This window comes from Vespula pensylvanica, chromosome 16, assembly GCF_014466175.1.
Source record: "Vespula pensylvanica isolate Volc-1 chromosome 16, ASM1446617v1, whole genome shotgun sequence".
NCBI classification, from domain to species: domain Eukaryota; kingdom Metazoa; phylum Arthropoda; class Insecta; order Hymenoptera; family Vespidae; genus Vespula; species Vespula pensylvanica.
In genome coordinates, this window is record NC_057700.1 from 1,000,933 (window position 1) to 1,012,419 (window position 11,487).

General features: G+C 35.2%; 1 long non-coding RNA gene across 1 annotated transcript; it reads left to right on the forward strand.

The window, feature by feature from the left end:
- The first annotated feature begins 419 nt into the window (after positions 1-419).
- Positions 420-6,508, forward strand: LOC122634958. The gene is made up of 3 exons (XR_006328524.1): positions 420-609; positions 5,069-5,346; positions 6,096-6,508. It is a non-coding gene; the product is annotated as an uncharacterized LOC122634958 (long non-coding RNA).
- The last annotated feature ends 4,979 nt before the right edge of the window (positions 6,509-11,487 follow it).

Sequence of the window (11,487 nt, forward strand, 5' to 3'; positions counted from 1 at the left end):
AAAGCAAGGGGTGGAAAAGCTGGATCAATAGTCCCGTTGCCGCCTCACTCAATTTGCTCTCTCTGTCTCTGTCTCTGTCTCTCTCTCTCTCTCTCTCTATCTCTCTCTATCCCTTTCTATCTCTATCTCTATCCTACTCTCGCTCAATCACTCTCACCCTTCGTCCTTCACTTCCCCCTTCTCTACTTCCCTCGAATTTGTGCAACTTCACTCGCCGATGTTCATTAACTACGAGATCCTCGCCATTCTTACTTGACTCTTTCGACACTTCTGGTGGCGCACGACACCAATCCGGGAAACTTCCCCCCATGTCGCACTTTTCAACCTTCCTCTCTACACTCTTCTTCTATCCCTCCCTTAAGCTACTATCTACCACTGTTACCACTAGTCCATCGATGAGCCACAGTGACGCTCAGTAATTGGCACTCGATGTAAAGCAATCTCGTTGTTTTCTCCCTCGACGAGAAAACTCGTTCACGCTCACTCTGATCCGAAAAAAAGTTGTTTCGTTTGTACAAGTTTTCTTAGACTCGGAGAAAATGTGTGTAATTTGGTAAATGACTATGTCGGATTCGTTAAATTAACAACGACGAAAGTACAACACCCAGGGTATAAAACTGTGACATAGGAAAGGTTCGTTAAATGGAAGAAAAAGAATTACAAATTTTTTATTCCGTAAAGTCGAGGTCTACGTTGTAAAGAAAAATTTGTTATATGGTATAACGATCTCAAAAAATTACTTCGTCACGTCTTGAAAAGTGACGTAATAAATTGACACACATTTTGTCGATAATTTATTAACCGATGTCTATCTAACAATAACGACGCGTTTGATATTAATTAGGTAATACTTTGAGATAAGGGAAGTAGGTCGCGAGTTCAAATCTTGTACGAAATAGGAAAGAATGTCTTATCCGATATCTCATTAAGTTAAATTTATGCTGAAGGGCTCTCGGCGGTCATAAGCTCGAATTATTTCTCGAGGCTGGGTAAACTAGGTAAAGATGAAAACAACTATGTTAATTACGTGTCTCGTAATAGCGAGCCTCTCAACGTTCGACTTCGTTCTCTTACTTCTTTATCATCGTCTTATTCTTATTCTTATTATTTTCCTCTTACTTTAGACTTAAAAAAAAAAGAATAGGTTGATACTTTGTAGATCTCGGAAGAGAGATGCCTTGGTTCGAGTGGAAGTAATTTTTTTCTTTTTTGTTTTTCTTTTCCTTTTTCTTTCTTCCTTTTTTTTTTTTTTTTTTTTTTTTTTTTTAAGACAGACAGAAACAAAGTTACCGATCGAAAAACACAACGAAAATTTCAACTGAGCAAACTCATTAACACGGGAAAGTTAAAATAACGTTAGACGTTCTTTCGCGATGTTTCGAAATGAAATATTAAACGTATGTATGAATGAATGAAAGAGTAAAAACAATTAATCATTTTCTCGCATTCCTCAGTTATAACGTAGCCCAAATTACCTTGAAAGATTCAGAGTGCAAGAACCCTTTCATCGCGAGAATTTCCTCTTATTCTTTCGCGAGAATTTATCAGGTACGTTCATTAACAAATCCTTCCCCTCGTCTTCTTTTCTTTCTTTCATCAGTTTCTCTCTCTCTCTCTTTTTCCTTCTCTTTCTCTTCTTCTTCCTTTCTTATTTTATCTTCCTCTCGTCAACCGAGCGATAAAGCGAGCTCTCATCGGATTAACCTTCGATAATTCACGCTCGTTTCACAAGTTTTCCCGCGCGAATGAGCCCAAAATCGTGGCGTCGTAATTACCAGGGAATGGAGGAAATGGAGGTGGAAACAAATTTCATTTGAATTTGATATCGACGAGAGCCGCGATAAATATCTGGAAAAAAAGTAAATTAAAGGGAATTATGAATTTGTGCCCACGTGTAAAATCAATTTTTATCGTAAAATATAAAGTAATAAAATTTATCAAAAATAATTTCAATAACGAAAGTTATCCGATCTATAAGAAAAATATTCGAGTAATATTTTTGTTAAGAACAAACGAATTATAAAATTATAAAACTTTCGATAGATATAAAGAAACTTTGCGACAATTACTCTCTGTGAATGACTGCACGTATGAACAGTATATCCGCTACTATGATAAGTGTTTCATGCGAATTGCCGATGAAATATAGGAACCATGAGCTGTCAAAATGCTTCATAGTGCGTTATCGTACGTCGTAGTTTGGTTGTCCCATCGTTCTAAACAGTAAGCTTCACTTGTAACCACGCTATTAACACATTGCTAACTACTTTGAACGATTCGTTATATATATACGTATTCGTAAATAATTATTACGTATAAATATGTATACGTATTATCTATATAATTTATAGTTATTTTCATTTCCTATGATTCCTATAAATACATTACAACTAAATTGAGAGGATACTCCGTTGATCATTATCATCAAATGATTAATCTCGTAGGATTAATTGTAATTCAAATTTTGGAAATTCATAGTTTATCGAAGACTATGTATTCAATGATAATATCTTCCAATTCTTTCACATATCGATTTAATAACAATCCTTTCCGTTTCCGTTATAGGGAAGTCAGTGAATCTCGAGAGAAGACCGGTCTTCCGCATCGATTCAACGAATGGTGCGAGTAAACATCTCGATTCTCTCTCTCTCTCTCTCTCTCTCTCTCTCTCTCTCTCTCTCTCTTTCTCTTCCTTTTTGAGAAGAGACTCTACCAAGTTCCTAGCTCATCTTCGAATAACGTCACTTCCTGTTTATCGTGGCGGACAAAGCTAGATAGTCTCTCTCTCTCTCTCTCTCTCTCTCTCTCTCTCTCTCTCTCTCTTTTACATTTTCTATTTTAGTCCTTTCTCTTTCTTTTTTTCTCATTCAATGAATTTTCATAGCCAATAAACATATTGCGAAAGACTCCCAATAAATATAAGTAATTCGAGTGCCATCGAACTTCCGTCATAAAATCGCACTTTTCTCTTTCTCTCTTTCTTTCTCTCTCTCTCTCTCTCTCTCTCTTTCTTTCTTTACAAGCTTTTCAACGACAACTAGTCGTTTTATAGTAGCCGTAAGGAGAAAACGAAGCTCGTTATTTCGCTTCGCGATTCATTTTGATCGATCCACGATAGAACGATTTATCGTACCTCTTCTCGATTCCAACCACGCATCGAACCTACCCCTTATTTTACTTCCCTCTTTTTCTACTCCTTCGAGCTAAGTGACAAAAAAAAAAAGACGAAGAGAGTTTTCTATCGTCATTCTTGACGCGTTTAAACGTCTATCCGCTGTGATGCATAGCCGTCTTCTAGTCGAGCTACGTTGATCAGTCTCATCTCCACAACTCGTCGAAGTCTTCTACACGAGTAAGAAGATAAGAGAGGTGTAAAAAAGAGAAGAGTAAATTTATTTTTTCGGGGGAAGGAATATCGTAAAGATGAGAGAAAAATAAAATAGATAAAGTAACCAACCAGTACAATTGTTCATACCAGTAAACTGAATATATAGATAATTTTAAACAATCGTGATATTCAATATTTAAATCTCCTACATTCATATCAGAATATCTGTTAGATTTTATTTAACACGAGATAAATATGCATTTATTTGCTGATACGCTAGACGATGCTTATTATTTTAAGTTAAAATGATATGTCCTGGATAATAATACATTGTGTGTGTGTATATATATATATCGAAATGAGAGATATTATTTAAATTGAACATATTTCGTTATCATTACGTAATAATATATATATATATATATATATATATAATGGACATAGAATTATTATTTAAACTTTATAATAGAATAAAATTAAATACTAGTTTGTCAATTATCTTTCTTTTTACAAATGCAAAAGATATAACTACTATTTTTCGTTAAGAATGAGTATGAGAGTGATATAATAGAAAGAGAGAGAAAGAAAGAGGACAATGCATTCACCACGAAACTTCGTCATTTCGAGGAGAGAACAGTCGAGGTTGACGAATATTAGTACTTCGAAACTTCTACCTCGAGTTCTACGATCGGCTTCGGAGTATCAAGCCGCATCTCCGTTTCTTCTTCTTATTTCTTCTTCTCATTTCTTCTTCTCTTTAAGTCCTTGTACTCGTAATTGTACTTTAGTAGATGCGATATTTCAGACAATGGAGAAACACCGTTCGAGAGAAATGTTTCATTTAATGGAGGCTTTTATTTATAACAGAGAGACAGAGGGAGGGAGAAAGAGGACAACCTTGCAATTTTTATTAAAACAAAATCGTTGAAACCAAGACGAATAATTATTGTATTATTTTTCTCTTTTACTTTCGACCAATGCGTATTTGTATTATTAATTGAAATTCCAACAGTATTTTCACCATCCACTCGTTTATCTTTTCTATCGCAAAGATGTCGAAAGGCAACCGACATATTTGCTATGGTCAAACGAAATTTCAAAGAATATTTACACTGTGATTCGTCCACGATCGTACAATTTGTTTTTTCGTGCGTTCGATCGCCGATAACGGAAGGAAGTAGCACGTGGCGTGTAAGATAAAGCGATCAGAGCGTGCCGAGAACGATAACAATTTTTCCATCGATTACTACGTCCCTGAAAAAAAAAACAAAAAAAAAAAAAGAGAACAAACAAAAAATACCAATAGTCATTTTTGCAACACTTTTCGATATGCATCGCGATAGTGAACAAGGATTCCTTCGCAAAATGCCAATTATATCACATTCCAGAAAAATATTCTTATTAATTCGAACATTCGTGAATTTCCAAAATATCCCGATAAAGGGCAACGAATTTAATACCAATTTGTAATTACATTTTAACGAATTATTCCCTTAATAAATTTTATTTCAATTGTATAATTTATTATGCGAAATTTCAAATTTATTCCACGATCTACAAACAGAATAGTATTCTTTGGAAATTAAAGTAGAATTTGACCGATATTCATTCCTCGCAGAAACAATTTCCGTAAAGAGCAAAACTTTACAAACAAAAGAAAAGCACGATATTTATTTTATACGTCTATTATGGAAGAAACAATTCTCATAATATTTAAAATTCGTTTGAATCAATGGATAGAGAAAAGAGCAATTCAAAATGCTCGTCACTTTGCGAACGAAGCAAAAGGATAGAAGAAACGGACAGTGGAAGACGGACAGCAGTGGTAAACAGTGTAGACGGACAAGGCCAGTGGAGAATTGAAACGGACAATGGGGATAGTAGAAGCGGACAAGAGAAATGGACGCTGGTGGGACTCTAGCGTAGAAATAAATAGTAGAAACGGCTGTTACAAACGGCCAACGAGTGACAAAGTGTGGCTGACTGTGTGGATGCTCGCTATCGAAAAGAGGTAAAAGGTGTGCCATGAGTTTTCTTTTAAATAAACAAAAATTCCTCCTTTATTCAATTTCTCTTTCTCTACCAGAAATTTCTCTGTGTTTTTTCTTTTTTCTTTTTTTTCCATATATCGTGTCGATCTTTAAATCAGATATATACTAACGTGTCATGAAATAACAAAATGATTTTGACGTTACTCTATATTTAAATTTCACATTGACCATTAATTAATTAATTAACTGATAATTAAGAGAAAATGTCAAGATAAAAAATTGTCTACTAAAACGAACTGTTTGTTTAATTAAGATGTAGAACAACAAGTTGCGCTGTTTGAATGGCAATGACATATACGATGATTAAAAAATTTACGATATATTACAAGATTATTAAAAGTAAATAGAATAATTCTAAGTATAAATGTATTTATCATTCCTTGAAATTATTCAATGTGGAAATGACATTTGAAAAGGATATCCTATTTTCCACCTTAACAAGATCAACTAGGAAGACCAGTGAACTTTGTGCTAGAACGGAACCAACAAAAGTCGATGCTGTTTTACCAAAAAGAGAGAGAAAGAAAAAGATATATATATATATATATATAGGAATCCTATATATATATATATATATAGGAAAATCATCAGATATTAGATTTCACCGGAAACTTTCCTCTCCATTTTCGTCGAAAGTACACCTGCTTTTGTTTTCTTGTTGTTGTTTGTTGTTGCTGTTGTTGTTGTTATTTTCTTCTTGTTTTTTGGTCAGAAAGAAGGCGTGCAATTCTCAATGGCGTCGAGGAAGCAGCGGTAACTGGGTGGAGAAAATGGATGAACGAACGATCGCTAAAACGAACAATAGAGAATAAACAAGACTCGTAGAATTCGTATATGTACCTACATAGACGGTGGCATAGGAAAGCGTCGATTGCAGTGCGACTAAAGCGAGCAAATATCGAGGTTATATACGAGGCGCCGATAGAGCATGTTGCTTGCAAATGAGGGAGACAGGAAGAGAGAGAGAGAGAGAGGAGGAAATGCGTTTATTTAATTCAATTAAAATTCTTATTAAGTTCAAACATCGTGTCCTCGTGATTCGTTTCGATGCGAATTCATGGTGAACGAATTAGAAATCATCACGTGTCACCGATACATCTACAAATATACCTATGTGTACTTGAACGAATATTACTCAATCGAAATTACCGATTTATATATATATATATATATATATATATATATATATATGTATATACCTGTTCAACGGGTGTCGACAAATACGAATTTCTTAAAAATCAAACTAACATATTAGATGATTAATATTATTCTACGTTTGTCTTCACGATGAAAATGCATTAATCATTGATACTATAATTATTCTTGGGTCTTATTATTTCAGGCATAGCATTCTCAGTGTGAAAATACAGAGTATGTTTTCACGAAAAACAACTGCAGCTTCAGGGGAAAGATTAAAAGACAGATAATGAGAAAAAACGAAAAAAAGGAACGAGAAAGAGTAAATATATTTTACTGTCACCATTTTTTCTTTTTTCTTTCGAATCAGGAAAAGAGTCCTCGAACACCCAGTATATATATGCTGAGTGTCCTCTGGACACTCAGTATATATATATATATATATATATATATATATATATATATGTATATAAAACCGAAATTTCGTGTCACTCGATCCGGTTTGTTTCCACAAAATTCATTTCCGATATCGCATAATTGTCCATACCTCACTTATAGTACTTTCTATCTCGTTATGTTCTTCATATCGGCAATCAGTTTGAAAAAAAAAAAGAAAGAAAAAAGGAAAAATCTGAAAGCTTGTTTTTTCTACCCACTTTCCAATCGGATTGATCGTAACAATGATATAATACTTGCGACACAGAATTTCTGATTAGATCTAGACTCGGCTTAGTGATCGAGAAAGCTAGCGAGGATACGATAAATCCAATCGCATTGGTCATTCCGAGCTCCGAATCCAATATTCGTGAGGAAAAAAAAAAGATAGATGGAGGACTGGTTGGTTCGAAGCAACGGATAGAAAGAGATCGAGAGAGAGAAAGAGAGTACGAGAGAAAGAGAGAAAGAGAGAAACAGAACGAAGCCAGATTCGGACGGCAATTGTGTCCGAGGTCGCGGACTACGTTTCGCGAATTGCATATTGATTTTACGCGTTGAAACTCGGCAATGTCTCCGATCGATGCAACGCGTCACGTCGAGAAACAAAATTTCACCAACTTTTTCTCCGATAACCAGGAAAATTTTTCAGAATCCGTTAACACGTACGAAACGTTTGACATTAACGAGGTATGATTGTTCTTTTTAAAAATAAAGAACGAAGAATGACTTTTTCCACCACTCGTTCGAATCCTCTTCTCTTTTACCAGATGAAGAAGCGTTGAGGAAAAATTTGTCGGAAAGGTAAGGTAAAAAGACGCTGACTACGACCAACAGTCGATTGACATTTTTTTATTTGTGACAGCGATTACGTTCTATTATAATTTCGCCGCTCATTAACGTCACTATCTTAGATTCGGCTGATAAAGGGAAAATCATTCGCTGAAGGAGAATTCTGATAATGAGAAAAAAATATTTCTGATTGAAGTTCCTCATTGATTTCGTTGAAAGGAATGAAAGATTCGATCTTTTAGGATCTCGAATTTCAAAGAACGATTAAGGAAACAATATCGTTCGGACTTGGTCGTTTGGGAAAAAATCTCTAGAAAAAAAAAAGAGAAAAAGAAAGAAAAAAGAGAGAAAAAAAAGAAATTCAACTTACTTTCACTAAATTCTTTCGAAATGGAAAAGAAACGTTTTACAGCAAGGTGGACGGTAGCATGTTTGAGGACAAACGTAGACGAATTCTTACGTCAAGCTCCGATGGTTCAAGAAGTAAGACCCACAAAATCCTTTCCTTCGTCGGCACGTAGCCGTAGCTTTTCCGTGACATCGCACGACGAAACTTCGCGTATATCATGGGATTAAGCCGTATCTTTGCGAGCCCGAGATGAGATGGCGGTGGAAGAGGAAAGGGAACAGGAAGAAAGAGAAACGGGAAAATATGTGGAAAAGGAAGAAATAAGAGATCGGAGTAAAAGTTCAGCCCTCGTTATTCGACTCGTAGCTCGCCAAACAAGACGAACGAACGGAACGAGTAGTGTGCTCTATGGTCAAGCTGCTCGAACTCGACCCCTGTGGAACTTTAAATCCGTTTCTAGTGAAAATAGTATGGTATGTACCGACCGTCCCTCTTTTTCCATTCTATCTACGTGTTTTTAGATTCAACAAAATTTATGGAACTTGATATGTAAAATAATATTATGAAAGGGCTTTCTTCTAATTAACAAATTCTGCTAGCTGCGATATGAATGTACAGTTGAAGCATATATAAATATATATTTTTCGTATAATTGGAATTGTTTCTTCTTTCTTCGTTGCTTCAGATTTATGTAATAATATTTTTCATAAATCAAACGCATCGATACGGATAAAATGTAGACCGTTCGTTATTAATAATAAATATGTTTAATATAGGAAATCTCTATAGGATGATATAAATAAGAATAGACACTTTGAAAGGATGTCAGGAAAGAACTTATAGCCGAATATCATTATCGTACGTCGTTATATCGATGTCCCCATCCTCTCGATCTCTTCACAGTGTCATTTATTTCGACAGCATTCTACGCTCATCTCGTGTTTAAAGATACTCGCGACCACGGGAATTTACGTTGTGGAAATGCGAAACGTGTCCCAACGAAAAATATCGTCGCTATTTTTCAATGCGTAGGAAGAAAAATATTCGCTCGGATGAGTCGTAAATCGTGCGGTGAGTTGCGTTTCGACGAAAACGAGAGAAAGAGAAGAAGAAAGAGAAAAGAAAGAATAATCATTTCGGACTGCTCCTTCGTGACGTGCTGCTTTCATATTTTCGTAAGATTAGCATCCAATTTGCAATTAAGGGAGTCCGAAAAGTCAGTCATCCCTGTACATATTTTACAATCAAATATTTACAATGTAAATTTTTATTCACAAAGTAATTTCTCATGTTAATTCATGTTTACAATATTTCAAAAAAATCTCTCCCCTTCGCAAAAAGACGCGCAACCTCCGGACAAAGCATTAGTTCGATTGAAATCATTTGGAGAAACTTTTGAATGCATTACAAAAAAAAAAAAAAAAAGATAGATTAAAAAATACACTATGTTTACAAAATACTTGACATTTACGTCTGCTCGACCTCATTCCTTTCGATAGCTAGGCAATATTTGTATACGTTCCATCGTTCGATAAAATCGACTAGAATTTTTCAAAAATTCAAATAACGAAACCCGAGAGAATATTTACATTTATCTTCTTTTACCTTTTTTAGTCGATTTTTTATATCTCTACCAATCTCTACCAATGCGTTAAGAAAGCTACACGAAATATAAATAAAAAAGAAAAAAAGGGGAAAAAAGAAAAGAAAAAAGAAAGAAAAGAGTCCAAAAGAGCATCGTAAGCTTTTCGAGAAACTTTCAAAAGATTTTCCATCTGTTTCTTATTTTTTTCCTTTTTTCCTTCCATTTTCCAAGTGTGATCATCCAGCCACGGCCGATTTTATGCCAATAAATCCGATGCTCCGACGAAAACGATCCTTGGAAGGTTACTTTCAGGTTGGATCGGCTTTCTCGGTCGTCGAACTTCGTACAGATATGGTTGGAGAAGGTGAAGGGACGAAGTTTTCCAGGGGATCGAGGTCGGGTCAAACCGTGCACCTCGGGATTTCGCGAGTTTTGTTCGGCCGCTAAAGATTTAAGTGGAAGAAACGAATCTTCGGTCTGCCCGAAGGAAAACCTAAGAAGGGATGGCGAGGTTGGAGAGATGTGGGAAGGGAAAGAAGGAGAGTACCACCCTCAAACACTTCGTTCCATCTTCGAGAGTCTTTTTTACTTTTTTTCCTCTTTCGTTTCTCCGTCTTTCTTTTATATTCCCTTTCCTTTTCCCTTTCTCTTTCTCGCAGACCGGATAATATCGATCCCCACTTTCACCACTACCAACAAGTCGATTATGCTCGCCTCGCTTATATCCTGAATTACTTATGAAATTATTCAACGAAAGTGTGGGCACACGCGTGAACCAAGAAAAAAGAGAAAATAAAAAAGAAGTAAAAGGAAAAAAAAAGAAGAAAGAAAGAAAGAAAGAAAAACACATCGAGAATCTAATGCGGCCAATTTAAATCTCCCTTTTTGTCGTACCATAAGTGTCGTTTTCCTAATGGGAAAATCGTGTAAACTTTGCGCGTAGCCAGTTGAACGAAATTTTCAAACGACTTCTTCGATCGTCATGATTTCATTATCAAACTTCCGCAGGCTCATGGCCCCACGTCGTTTAAGTTTACCCTATCGAGAAACGGACGAGGGTAATAGTGGAAGGAAAGATAGAAGGAGGGAGGAGGAAGTACGTCGAATGCTCTTCTTCTTCTTCTTCTTCTTCTTCTTCTTCTTCTTCTTCTTCTTCTTCTTCTAGCACTTCGATACTTTTCTCTCTTTTTTCTTCTTCCTTTTCTCCTTTTCTCCTTTCTCTTGTTTTTTTTTCTTTCTCCTCTTTCTTTCGAAACTCTCACCCAATGGCGCCGTTTCTTCACGATCTTTCACCACACCTTTAAACGTTCATTTCATTTGAGGGTAGTCTCCTATTTACTCGTAAGTATACTTTCCTTAAAGAGCTATTCCAGTCGGTATGATTGAAAAGATCTTAAACAATGAAATTTTTCGACTAAGTTCTTCGAATTTTATCTTTCTATTCTAAGAAATCATCATTGTTACAAACGCTCTGTAAAAGAGAACTTTTACAGATACAAAAGTATTAATTAAAGCATTCAGATTTTGAGAATGGCTTTAAAAATCAATATATATATATATATATCCGAACTGAGAGGATTTGTAAAGATCTGAAATATTTCTGAAACGTTTTCTTTCTTTTTTTTTTTTTTTAATTTATTTTTTATATATACATATATATACTTCTTCCTTTTCTGTTGTCAAGTAAAAAGATAATGTAACGATCATCCAAATGCATTAAAGACGTCCCTTGTATAATCCAAAATCCAAAGGACAAAAGAAGAAAGTAAATTCTTTGTCGATCAGCTGTCGTTAGAACGATTATAGGAAA